The sequence below is a fragment of the Chiloscyllium punctatum genome, chromosome 10, assembly GCF_047496795.1.
Source record: "Chiloscyllium punctatum isolate Juve2018m chromosome 10, sChiPun1.3, whole genome shotgun sequence".
NCBI classification, from domain to species: Eukaryota; Metazoa; Chordata; class Chondrichthyes; order Orectolobiformes; family Hemiscylliidae; genus Chiloscyllium; species Chiloscyllium punctatum.
The window spans coordinates 51,290,444-51,302,779 of NC_092748.1; the positions used below are offsets into that span (position 1 = coordinate 51,290,444).

Here is a 12,336-nt window from a genome sequence, read left to right on the forward strand (position 1 = left end):
GGTGACTCCAAGCACAGCAGACCTAATGTAGCTCAGTTAGCACACAAAGCTTTGCAAACTGCAATTCCCATTTCCTGTGTGGCACCTTGTACTAGAGTATATTATTAGTTTCCATAGTAACTTGCTGTCTGAAAACATGCAATTGAAGATTTGAGGCACGGTACATAGCTACTGTATTTCTCACATGCAAATACAACTTGATCAAATATAATGACTTTGCATTTTTTTTGCTTTGAAATGTTATCTTTGATTACAGTATTGAAAATTATTGACCCTACTCCAGAATGTAATACTCATGCAAAACAGTGCTAGTTTGGCCACAACACTACTGCTGTTGCATAACTTCAATCTCATTGTGGGGGTTGCATATAGATTCCCAAACTGTCATCATAATGTTGGGAAGGCATCAAGCAGGAAATTAAAGATGGAAGCAATAAAGATACCACTATAATTATGGACAACTTTAATGTACATATAGATTGGGCAAATCAAATCAATAACAATACTGTAGAAGAGGAATTCCTGGAGTATGTATAGGATGGTTTTCAGGATCAATGCATTGAGGTACCAACTGGATAAAATGTTATCTTTTGACTGGGATTGTGAAATCTAGCTGATTGAGGCCCCTTGGGAAAGAGTGATCATAATATGATAGAATTCTTCATTAAAATGGTGAGAGGCACAGTTGAGACTAGGGGCCTGAATCTAAATAAGCGAAACTACAATGGTATGAGCTGAAAATGATAAACTGGAGAACTTACTTAAATGTATGATGATTGATTCAATGGCAAACGTTTAAAGAGCACGTGGAGAAACTGTAACAATTCTTCGTTCCTTTCCAGCGTAAATATAAACTGGGTCTGCCATGGTTAACAAGGAAAATTGGGAATAGGAGTAGATCAAAAGAAAGTATACAAATTGGCCAAAACAGAGCAGACCTGAGGATTAGGAGCAGTTTAAATTTCAGCAGTAGAGGGCAAAAAGATTGAGTAAGGGGGAAATATTGAATATGAGAGCTTATGGGGAACATACGAATTGATTGTAAAAGCTTCAATAGATCTATAAAGAGTAAAAGATTAGTGAAGATACATGTAGATCCCTTATATTCAGAAACAGGACAAATTATAATTTGGGACAAAGAGATGGCAGACCAATTGAATATATATATTTTAGTTCTGTCTGCACAAAGGAACACAAATAACATGCCAAAAATATTGGGAAACGCACAATCTAATGAGAGGAAAGAACTGAAGGAAATCTGTATTAGCAAGAAAATATGGGGGGAATTGATGGGTTTAAACACCAATAAAATCCCCAGAGCCTGATAATGCACATTCCACAGTACTTATGGAAGTAGCCCTACAAATAACGGATGCATTTATGGTCATCTGTCAAGATTCTATAGAGATTGAAACCGTTCTTATGGATTCTAGAATAGCTAATGCAATCCCACTACTTAGAAAAATAAGTTTGCGAGAAAATAGACAATTATAGACCAGTTAACCTGACGTTGATTGCGGGAAAATTGCTAGAGTCCATCATAAAAGATTTAATAGCAGAGCACTTGGAAAATAGTTCATGTTAATGTAAATTAACTTTTTGCATCTGTCTTTATCAAGATAGATGAGGAAAATCAGTTACAAGATGGGTTTAAAATTGATGAGGATGTATTAGAGAGGCTTTTGACACTTGTTTAGAAGACAATTGTACCAGTTCAGATGCACCAAAGAACATTGAAGGATGAGAAAGTGTAAAGTGCAGTGTCTCTGACAATACTCTTTCAGACATCCCAGTACTCCGGATTGGCACTAAAGGACTGGAAAATTTGCAAATGTTATATTCTTGTTCAAACAAGCATGAACAGATAAAATCATCAATTACTAACCAAACTGTTTAACTTTTTAGTCGTGGGAAAACTTCTAGAAACTATAAACCGCGATAGAATTATAGTCACAAGGACAAGTTGGATTAATTAGAAAGAGCCACAATGGCTTATTCTTTTGAGGATGTAACCAAGAGGATAGATATGGGTAGAACAGTAGATGTTGTCTACATGGGCTTTAGCAAGGCTTTTTACAAGGTACTGCATCGTAGACTGGTCAGTACAGTTAGATCATATGAGATCCAGGGAGAGCTAGCCAACTGGATATGAAATTGATTTTACTGTAGGAGACAGAGGATGGTGGTGAAGGGTTGTTTTGCGGAGGCTTGTGACCAGCAGTGTTCTGTGGGGATTGGTGCTGGGTCCACTTTGTCCTTTATATAAAATGATTTGGATGAGAATAAAGGAAGAATGGTTAGTGAATTTGCGGATAACACCTAAATTAGTGGTATAGTGAATAGTGAAGAATATTTTTAAGAGTACAGTGGGATCTTGATCAATTGGCCAATGGGCCAAGTAGTGGAGTTTAATTTGGATAAATGTGAGATGTTGCATTAGTAATATGAACTGAAGCAGGATTTACATAGTTAATGGTAGGGCCCTGGTTAGTGTTTTCAACAGAGAGACCTAGAGGTTCAGGTACATAATTCCTTGAAAGTGGCATCACAGGTAGACAGGATGGTGAAGAATGGAATTGAATTTATTGTCACATGTATCGAGGCACAGTGAAAAGCTTTGTCTTGTGAGCAGTACAAAGTGTTTGACACACTTGCCTTCATTGATCAGAGCATTGAGTATAAGAGTTGGAACATCATGTTGAGGCTGTATAGGACATTGGAGTACTGTGTGCTGTTTTGGGTGCTCTGCTATTGAAAGGAAATTGGAAAGGGTGCAGAAAAGATTTGCAAGGTCTGCAGGCTTTGGGTTAGAGGGATAGCCTGGATAGGCAGGGACTTTTTTTCTTGGAGCATAGGAAGTTGAAAGGTGACCTTACAGAAGTTTATAAAATCATGAGAGGCATAGATAAGGTGAACAGCCAGGGTAGGGAAGTTCAAAACTAGAGGACATAGTTTTAAATTAAGTGGGAAAGATTTAAAAGGGACCTGAATGCAACCTTTTCACATAGAATGAGGAAGTGGTAGAGGTAGGTACAACTACAACTTGTAAAAGTAATTTGGTCAGGTGCATGAATATGATATTTTTAAAGGGATATGGGCCAAACACAGGCAAACGGGACTAGTTTAGTTTGGAGAAACTGGTCGGCATGGACGAGTTTGACTGAAGGATCTGTTTCCATGCTGCATGACTATTTCTTAAGTGAAAATTATGTTTAATTAACTTTCTGAAAGTAATTAAAATTATTAGTAAGAAGTAAAAGCATGTATTAATGCAGTTAATGTTGCTGATTTGTTGTACATAGTCTTCCAAATTGTATCCAATACAATGCTGCATGACACAGTTCTGAGAAAGGTTATACTCATGGAATAAAAGTAACATATGCAATGTGGATGCAAAATTGGTTGAATGACTGGAAGCGGAAAGTAATAGGTAATGGATATTTTTCAGGTTAGGTGACATTTTCGGGCTCTTGCTTTTTCTGATGTTATGATCAACACCAATGTTATTTCCTAACTCTTCTGAACTTCTGTTTCTCCAGGTGAAATTATTTCTTAAATTCAACTTCAACTAAGGCTTCTGTGAACTTAAATTTTTTTAAAAATTGTAAATTATGGATGATTCGCAAATGCAAACAAAAAATTAATTCTGTATCTTTCTAACTTAAAGCTAGCTAATGTTCATAAAGCTCTCTCAGTATCAACAAGTTCCCATTAGCACTGCAGGGACCACCTCTCAAATTGGTGGTTTTAAAAAAAAGGCTCCAGAAATACTTACAAGTTAATCATTAACTCCCTTCAAACACACAGACTAAAACCCACATTCCATTAGGTAAACTCTAAGCTCTAAAATAAATGATATGAACACATATATATTATATATATCACAAATCTATGTCACACTGATTTATATTAATGCCTAGCCTGTTTAACATTTCCTCGTAATGCAGCCTGTCCATTTAAGGTATTAGTCTAGAAAACCCTTCTCTTAGCTGCTTCCAAAACATTTACATCCTTCCTTAATAAGGTGAACAATCCTGTAAACTGTACTTTAAAACAACATTGGTTGTAGATAAAGTTCAATCTCCACACTCCATGAATATTTCAATGTGAAGAAGTATGAAGTGAGATATTTTGGGAGAAAGAACATGGAGATACTGTATAAACTAAAGGTCACTGCTCTAGATGGTGTGCAGAGACACTCTAGTGTATATGTGCATAAGAATTAAAGGTGGCAGAGCAAGTGGTCAACATGGCTAATAAACCATATTGTATGCTTGGCTTTATTAATAGTGGCATAGAGTAAAAGAGCACATGGGTTACACTAAATCTGTGTGAGATATTAGTTAGATTTCTGCTGGAGTATTTCATCCAGTTCTGGAAGCCACACTTTAGGAAAGATGTGAAAACATCGATGAGAGAGCAGAAGTGGTTCCAGGGATGAGACACTTCAATTATTAAAATAGATAGGAGAAGTTGGGAATGTTTTTCTTGGAGAGGAGAAGGTAGAAGAGATTTATTTTCAAGTTTTAAAAAATGGTGATAAGTTTGGACAGAGTAGACAGAGAGAAACTATTCTGGATTAGTGGTGCTGGAAGAGCACAGCAGTTCAGGCAGCATCCAAGGAGCAGTGAAATTGACGCTTTGGGCAAAAGCCCCTCATCAGGAATTTGCCAGTGTTAAAAGAATCAAGAATGAGAGAGCTCAATGTAAAGTGACTTGCAAAACAAGTAAATGTGATGTGAAAAGTTTCTTCTCACATAGCAAGTGACTTAAATCTGGAATGGGCAGCACAGTGGCTCAGTGGTTAGTACTGCTGCCTCATAGCACCAGGGACCTGGATTTGATTCTACCTTTGGGAGACTGTGCAAACTCCACGCATTCTCCCCATGTCTACATAGGTTTCCTCTCACAGTCCAAAGATGTGCGGGTTAGCTGGGTTGGCCATGGTTAATACAGCATTATGAGATAGGGCAGAGGGGCTGGGTCTGGGCGGAAAACTCTTTAAAGTGTTGGTGTGCACTCGTTGAGCCGAATAGCCTATTTCCGTACTGTGGGGATTCTATGTGCCGTTGAACGTACCCAGAAGGCAGGATTAATCAAGACATTGAGGAGGGCGTTAGATGCATATTTAATTAAAAATGATGAAAGGATAAAGGCAAAGGACAGGAGATTGGCATTAAGTCATGATCCTCATTTTGAGAGCTAGTACAGAAACCATGGGATAAATGGCATTCTTCTGCACTGTGATTCTGCGATTAGGTAAGCACTCAGGGAAAACGATTTGCAGGATTATGGGGAGAGAGCAGGAGAATCGGGCTGACTGTTGTTTTTCCAAGAGGCGACGTTGACACCATGCTTCTAATGACCTTTTCCTTTGTTTTAATAACTCAATGACTTGGACAAAATACTGTAGGGCTACTTGGAAACTATACTTCAGTATCTTTGGGAGAGATGAGTAGAAAATGGTGAAACATTTCTCCTTCAGTGACATTAGACAAGTAATCTCCGAAATATCACTAACACACATCAAACAATTTCAAGTGAATTGATAAATTGTAATACAATTTCGTCAAAATTGTTTATTTTCTGGAATAAAGCACTTTGAGACCGATCTTATATCATGGTCACCGAGTATTTACATCATGACCGATGTTATACAGAGCAAAAATAATGAATGGTTAGCTGATTTCTTGGGTCGATAACGCGGTTAAAAATGATTTTAATAGATCTATAAAATTAATCGGGCAATGCCAAGTGTACTATCCGGGGCTGACAACCATTTTTAAAAGTAAAGGGGAGAATTTTGAGAAAATATGACCAAGCCATGAAAACTAAATGTACTTGATATACTTCTGTTGTGGTTTGATCCCCGTACAGTGCACGTTGTGATGAGGTGAAATTTCCAGTTGTTCATAGATCTCATTGGAAGGTACTGCGCTGGCTGGGGGTGGTGGTGAGAACTTGTGCTTTGTGGTGCAAGTGGGCTATTCGTTGTGCGTGCCACGATTTATTTCGTATCAGACGTTAATGTATGTTAGACGCGCCGGCGAGGAGCTGCGAGCATCTTTGCTTGAAATGCCTTGTGCAGTGAGAGTGCCGCTCCTGCTGGGATCGGTCCATGGTTAATTGGTCGGCGGCGGAGTCAGCAGCAGGGAAGGAAGGAAGGAAGGGGGTACAGGGCGGAGGGGGGTGGGGGAGGAGCGGCGTCTGCGACGAGGAGCAGCAGCGGGCAGCCCATTGTCCTCAGGTGAGCGGAGGCTCGTGCCAGCTTGTCTCACCTGTGCGCGTGGCCCGAGACCAGGCGGTCTCCCCAGGCAACAAAAGGAGTTAGTTATGTCTGCCCCGGGCGGGCTCTTTCTGTGTGTGAACGGTGGTCGTGTTGGATAAGCTGGGGCTGGAAACCTGATCTGTCTTTCTCTGTGTGTGAGAGAGAGTGAGAGAGGGACACACACATCGGGAGAGAGAGGAGATCCCGATTGTGGCGGTTACTGGGCTGAAGGCTTTGCAAGGATTGAGGGGAAAGGTAGGCCCGAGGTGGGCTGGACCGAGCTTTGTTCACTGGCTGCGCCCACTGCCAGCTCGTGGTTCCTTCCTAAATCCCTGATTTCTTTTTTATAAAAAGGAAACATTCTCAGCAGCGGTTTTGTTTGTGATTTTTTTTTTGAAAAAGGAACGAAGTTGCAATCTTCGTTTTCCACTGCACTTTGGTTTCAAAGCACTGCCCCGTAGAGAGTGTAGCGTTCGTTGCACTCCAGCCATTTTCAAAAAAAAGACGGGCTGAGTACTTCCTGTGGGTTGGGAATGAAGCACAAATAATTAACGGTATATGCTGCTCTTGAAGCACCCATTCCGCTGCCCTCCGCTTCAAGATAACTGCAGCGGTAGAAAGTAGATAAATTAATAACATGGGATGCTGTGGTTTGAAAGGTTTTTGTTGTCAACTGGATGTCTGATATTTCAGGCACTATGCTTGAAAGACTAAACGGAGCAATCTGCATAGGTGATCTCCATCGTGGATGTGGAACGTGCATGTTGTGGCCAAAGAAAATGCTTTCTAGGTTTAAACAGGTCACTCGTCAAAATCCCAAAGATAAGCAATTTGTAAATCCCTAATAGGTTGGGGACGGGATTCAGTTCACTGAAAGCACACTGGTTATCAATGTTTTGTACTGCTTAGTCAGCTACATGTTGGAGCAGTAGTTTGCAGGGTTATTTAGAACAAGGAGAGCAAAACCCTGCCCCACTCATAGCTTAGTCCTTCATTGTTCCCATCAAATATCTGACATATCTGGTTAGTTAGAGATGGTACACAAGATGTTTTAGTCACATAGACTTGGTTCATTTGGTCAGAACACTAGTCTGAGTCAGAAAGCTATAGGTTTTGGATTCACTGCATGGGATTTTGCATATTATTTAACACTTAAAAATAGAGAAATTGTATGTTTTTATGCAAATATTTAGCTGTTGCTTTAATTGAGACATTTGTCTGCTTTATACGGAGGGTGGTGATGAGGGTTGTTTGTCTGACTAGAGGCCTGTGACTTGGGGTGTTCTGCAAAGTTCATTGCTGGGTCCACTTTTATTTATAATTTATATAAACAATTTAGATGAGAATTTAGGAAGCATGCTTATAAGTTTGCAATGACACCAAAATTAGTGATACAGTCAACAATGAATAGATTACAAAGGGATCTTGATCAATTGGGCCAATGAGCTGAGAAGTGGCAAATGAAATTTAGTTTGAATAAATGCGAGGTATTGCACTTTGGTAACACAAACCAGGGTAGGACTTCTACAGTTATTGGGACGTCCCTAGGTAGTGTTCGAGAATAGAGACCTAGGGGTTCAGGTACATAGTTCTTTGAAAGTTGCATCACAGGTAGACAGGGTGGTTAAGAAGATGTTCAGCACGCTTGCTTTAATTGCTTAGACTATTGAGTATAGGAATTGGGACGTCATATTGAGATTGTAAAAGATGTTGGTGAGGCCGCTTATGGAGTACTGTGTACAGTTCCGGTCGTCCTGTCGTAGGAAGGATATCGTTAAATTGGAGAGGGTTAAGAAAAAGATTTATTCGGATGTTTCCAGGACTGGAGGGTTTGAATTATAAGGAGAAGCTGGATAGTCTATTCATTCAAGTGCAGGAGGCTGAGCGATGACCTTATAGATGTTAATAAGATCGTGGATAAGGTGAATAGCAAAGGTCTTTTCCCTAAGGTGGGGTCATTCAAAATTAGGGGGCATATTTTTAAGGTGAGAGGAGTACCAGAAAAAGCATTTGAGTTTCAACATTTAGAAGATACTTGGAAAGGTACATGAATAAGAAAGGTTCAGAGGATATGGGCCAAAGGAAGGCAAGTGGGACTTGTCTGCTTTAGGAAACTTGGTCAGCATGGACTTGTTAGACTAAAGGGTCTTTTTCCCTGCTGTTTCATTCTGTGATGTACTAGAACGTTTGGCACAACTTGAAGAGCAGGGACTTATAGCAACATTTCTTCTGTGAAAGATAAAACTTGATTTGGTTAGTCCATGTGAAATGTAGCTCAGTGACAGCATTCTCATTTCTGAATCTAAGTGAGTTCAAGGCCCACTTATGATGCACGTATCCTAGGCTGACATTTCTGTGCAGTATAGGGGAAATGTTGATGTGTCAGATAAGAAATTTCAAACATGGTCATGTATGCCATCTCAGATGGTCCAACAATTGAGATATATTTCATTGCAGCATTGTGGAAGCCTGCAAATTAGCTACTGTTTACCACATTGAAATAGTCACTGTTGCATTTGCTGTAAGGTACTTTCAGACATTGAGACTGAGTGTCTGATATAAACATCAGTCATTTTCCTATTCTTTCTTGTCATAGGCAGTCTTTGTCTTGTTATTTCCTCAAATTAAAAAATGTAAGGGTTTGTTTTTCTTAATTTTCATTTTCATTTGAGCATAACAGTGACAAGCAAGTCATAATAAAGTCTAAATGAAATGCAATTAACTGACAGAACTAGGCCAAGGATATAATGTTTTGAGACAAACCAGCTTTATTGTATATAAGAATTAACTGAAGCACGATTAACATGATGATGTAGTTTATGATGATGCTGTGGTCTACTTTTTATTTCACTATACCCCCCTAAAAGAAATTCTTTCATATTAAAGAATCTTAAAAGTTCAGCCACATTTAGAAGCAAACAATCATAGAATCCCTACAATGTGGAAACAGGCTATTCAGCCAAACAAGTCCACACAGTGGAAACTGGGTACATTACCTCCGCTATGGACACTATTTAGATTTAGTCGTCTTCCTTTTGATTTTTGTCGTTGAAAGCTTGTTATTGACACTTTGCTCCATTGGTAATAGATTTATTTATCTAAAAATTAATGGTTGGATTCTTCACTGGGTGCGAGTTGGGTTCAGGACAGGAAAAAACTAGGAATGAGTGGCATTTGTGCTAAACTATAAATTTTCAATAAAATCCTTTTATTTATTTCTTACTTGACATGGGAAATTGATGGGTAAAACAGTTGAACCTCATTGTTCAACTGTCCCCACTTCCAGTTCTAACCTACTGTATAATTGTAGACTACCTTTTCAAATGTAACAAACCTAGTGTTGGTTAAATTGTATTAATCAGTTTCTCAATCTGGTGCTTTTATTTATTGCTAATTCAAACTTTAATTCCAAAAATTGAACTTCTATTATAAATATGAGAAATTATGGACCAGACATTCACAAAACAGGATGGAACACCTGAGATACTAAATAAATCTTAAACACAAAAAAAACTTCATGGGTCCGTTTCATTCCAAGTGCAAACTTTATTTTAACACACTATCATAATTTTCAGATATTTTTACCATTTTTCTATAGATTGAATTTTATGACTATTCTTGAAAATGATAGATCAGTGAGTTTGCTTGATTGAATGAATTCTGACATTAAATTAATTATTATTGTCCTAAAGGACAAGTGTTGACATGTTCCAACAAATCTAACACCTGTCAGGGAAGATGACATGACTGTTTGTTTATTTTTTAAGTGCTGCAAAAGTTTTGGACATGTTGAACACTTGATTGCTTATTTAGGTAACCCTTTTCATTTTGTATGTATATAAGAAGGATTGAGTCAATATATTTAATACATATCTAATTTTCAAAATAATATATGATGTATGAAACTATTGCATTTAAGATGTTTACGCACTTAGAGCTAATACACAGAAGCTACATTTGGAATTGTGATTGTAAAGGACCAAAGTATTAGCAGTGCACCTTTTGAAAATAGTTTGGATTTGATTCAGTTAATGCACCAAATCACTTAAGTGTTTCTCTAGTGACATTCCTTATTCTCAAAATCATTGATTACAGCCTGTCTTTGTCAGCAGATAGTTTGTGTAGCAGCAATTCTCTGGTGCAGAGCAAGGTTGCACCATCGAATCAATGATGTCAGGCATATTTTATTTGGGGAATACAAAAAAATTGGTGTCACAGCTGAATTTAGACATACATCAATAACAAGAAAATCAAAAAGGTGTTGGTAGCCGTCTTTAACTGTTTTGGCTATCCCTTTGTTAAAATTGATTTGCAAATTTTCTTCTTAATACATACTTCTTTAGCTAGCCTAGATGGACTTGGACTTGGAAAATAGTTGCTGTAAGATATAATCTGTATTGTGCTTGGAAAAAACAATAATTAAATGACTTCTGCCGTACAAATTGCTGGTAGTCTTAGGCATAGCTCTGTGATATTGTAGCTGCATTAATTTTTGTAGAAAATGCCTTGTGTGCAATATATTTAAACGTGTGTATATTTACTGAACAAACCTCTACCAACATATACTGCAAAACCTTACATTGCAGTCTTTCTCAATGAACATTTGAATTCTGCCATGAGTGTCTCAGACAATCTGTCTTAGGGTATCTTGAGACTTGTCCAACTGATGCTTTGAGCTCATCAGTAATCTGGGAACGTTGTATCTTATTATCTTAGACTATATGTTGACTTTCACTTTAATGCTTCCACTTCTTTGCATAATGGTGTAAGATTTGTAGATCTCCAATCCTTATTTTCTAGGGCTCAGGGATTGAGGAATTGGAGTATTGAGGAATTCATGTGCCCCTAATTATCCAGAAAAATACTCCTTGTTTATGACACTCCAGGCTCATACCTCTGCCCAAAGGAACACTACTGAGTTTATTTGCCCTCAAAGGGAGCTACTTGTAATAGATTCTAATCACACCCTTCTCCAGCATGGAAGCAAATGTTAAATTGGTATTTACTCGTATGCTCAAATTCCCTTTAGAAAGCTTTCTTACTTTGTTTCATTCATTCATGGGATGTGGGTGTTACTTGGTGGCCAGTATTTATTGCCCATCCCTAGTTGACCTTGAGAAGCTGGTGGTGAATTGCCTTCTTGAACTGCTGCATTCCACATGCTGTCAGTTGACTCACAATGCCACAAGGGAAGGAATTCTGCTATTTTTACCCACTGTCATTGAAGGAACGATGATATATTTCCAAGTCAGAATGGTGAGAGGCTTGTAGGAGAACTTGTGGGTGGTGATGTTCCCATGTATCTGCTGCTCTTGTCCTTCTAGATGGAAGTCTTCATGGCTTTGGGAAAGATCCTATTTAAGAATCCTTGAATATTAATATCTTTATATAAAAATTATCTATATTATATATGCTGTTCCTGAGTGTGTTGTGGAGGGAGTGGTGTGGTACCAATCAAGTGGGCTGTCTTGTCATATAGTTATAGAGATGTACAGCACAGAAACAGATGCTTTGTTCCAACCCGTCCATGCCAACCAGATATCCCAACCCAATCTAGTCCCACCTACCAGCACCTGGCCCATATCCCTCAAACCCTTCCTATTCATATACCCATCCAAATATCTTTTAAATGTGGTTGAAGCTGTACACTTTGAGGCAAGTGGGGAGTAATCCAAAACCGTCCTGAATTGTGCTTTATAGATGTTAGGCTTTGGGGAGTCAGGAGGTGAATTACTTGCTGTATTTTTCCTAGTCTCTGTCCTGCTCTTGAAGCCACTGCTTATGTGGGAAGTTTTAAAAAATCCAGGGGAGTTTTTATGAATCCAGTTGAATTTCTGGTCAATTGTAACCCTCAGGAAGTTGATACTGGGGGATTCAGTGATGGTAACGCCATTGACTGTCAAGAGGCAGTGTTTGGTTTGTCTCTTATTGGACATTGTCATCGCCTGGCACTTGTGTGTGGCATGGAAGTTACTCGCCACTTATCAGTCCAAGACTGGATATTGTCTAGATCTTGTAGCATTTGAAAATGGACTGCTTTGGTAACTGAGGAACTGTGAATGGTGCTG

At 38.6% G+C, this 12,336-nt stretch overlaps 1 protein-coding gene across 5 annotated transcripts in view; it reads left to right on the plus strand.

Moving 5' to 3' along the window:
* The first annotated feature begins 6,008 nt into the window (after nt 1-6,008).
* sestd1 (SEC14 and spectrin domains 1) overlaps nt 6,009-12,336 on the plus strand; it is a 139,525-nt gene continuing 133,197 nt past the window's right edge. For 2 of the 5 annotated variants that reach the window (XM_072579108.1, XM_072579110.1), the window contains exon 1: nt 6,010-6,247. The gene's annotated coding sequence lies outside the window, so the exon portion shown is untranslated. The other 3 variants (XM_072579112.1, XM_072579111.1, XM_072579109.1) reach the window with 3 other exon arrangements.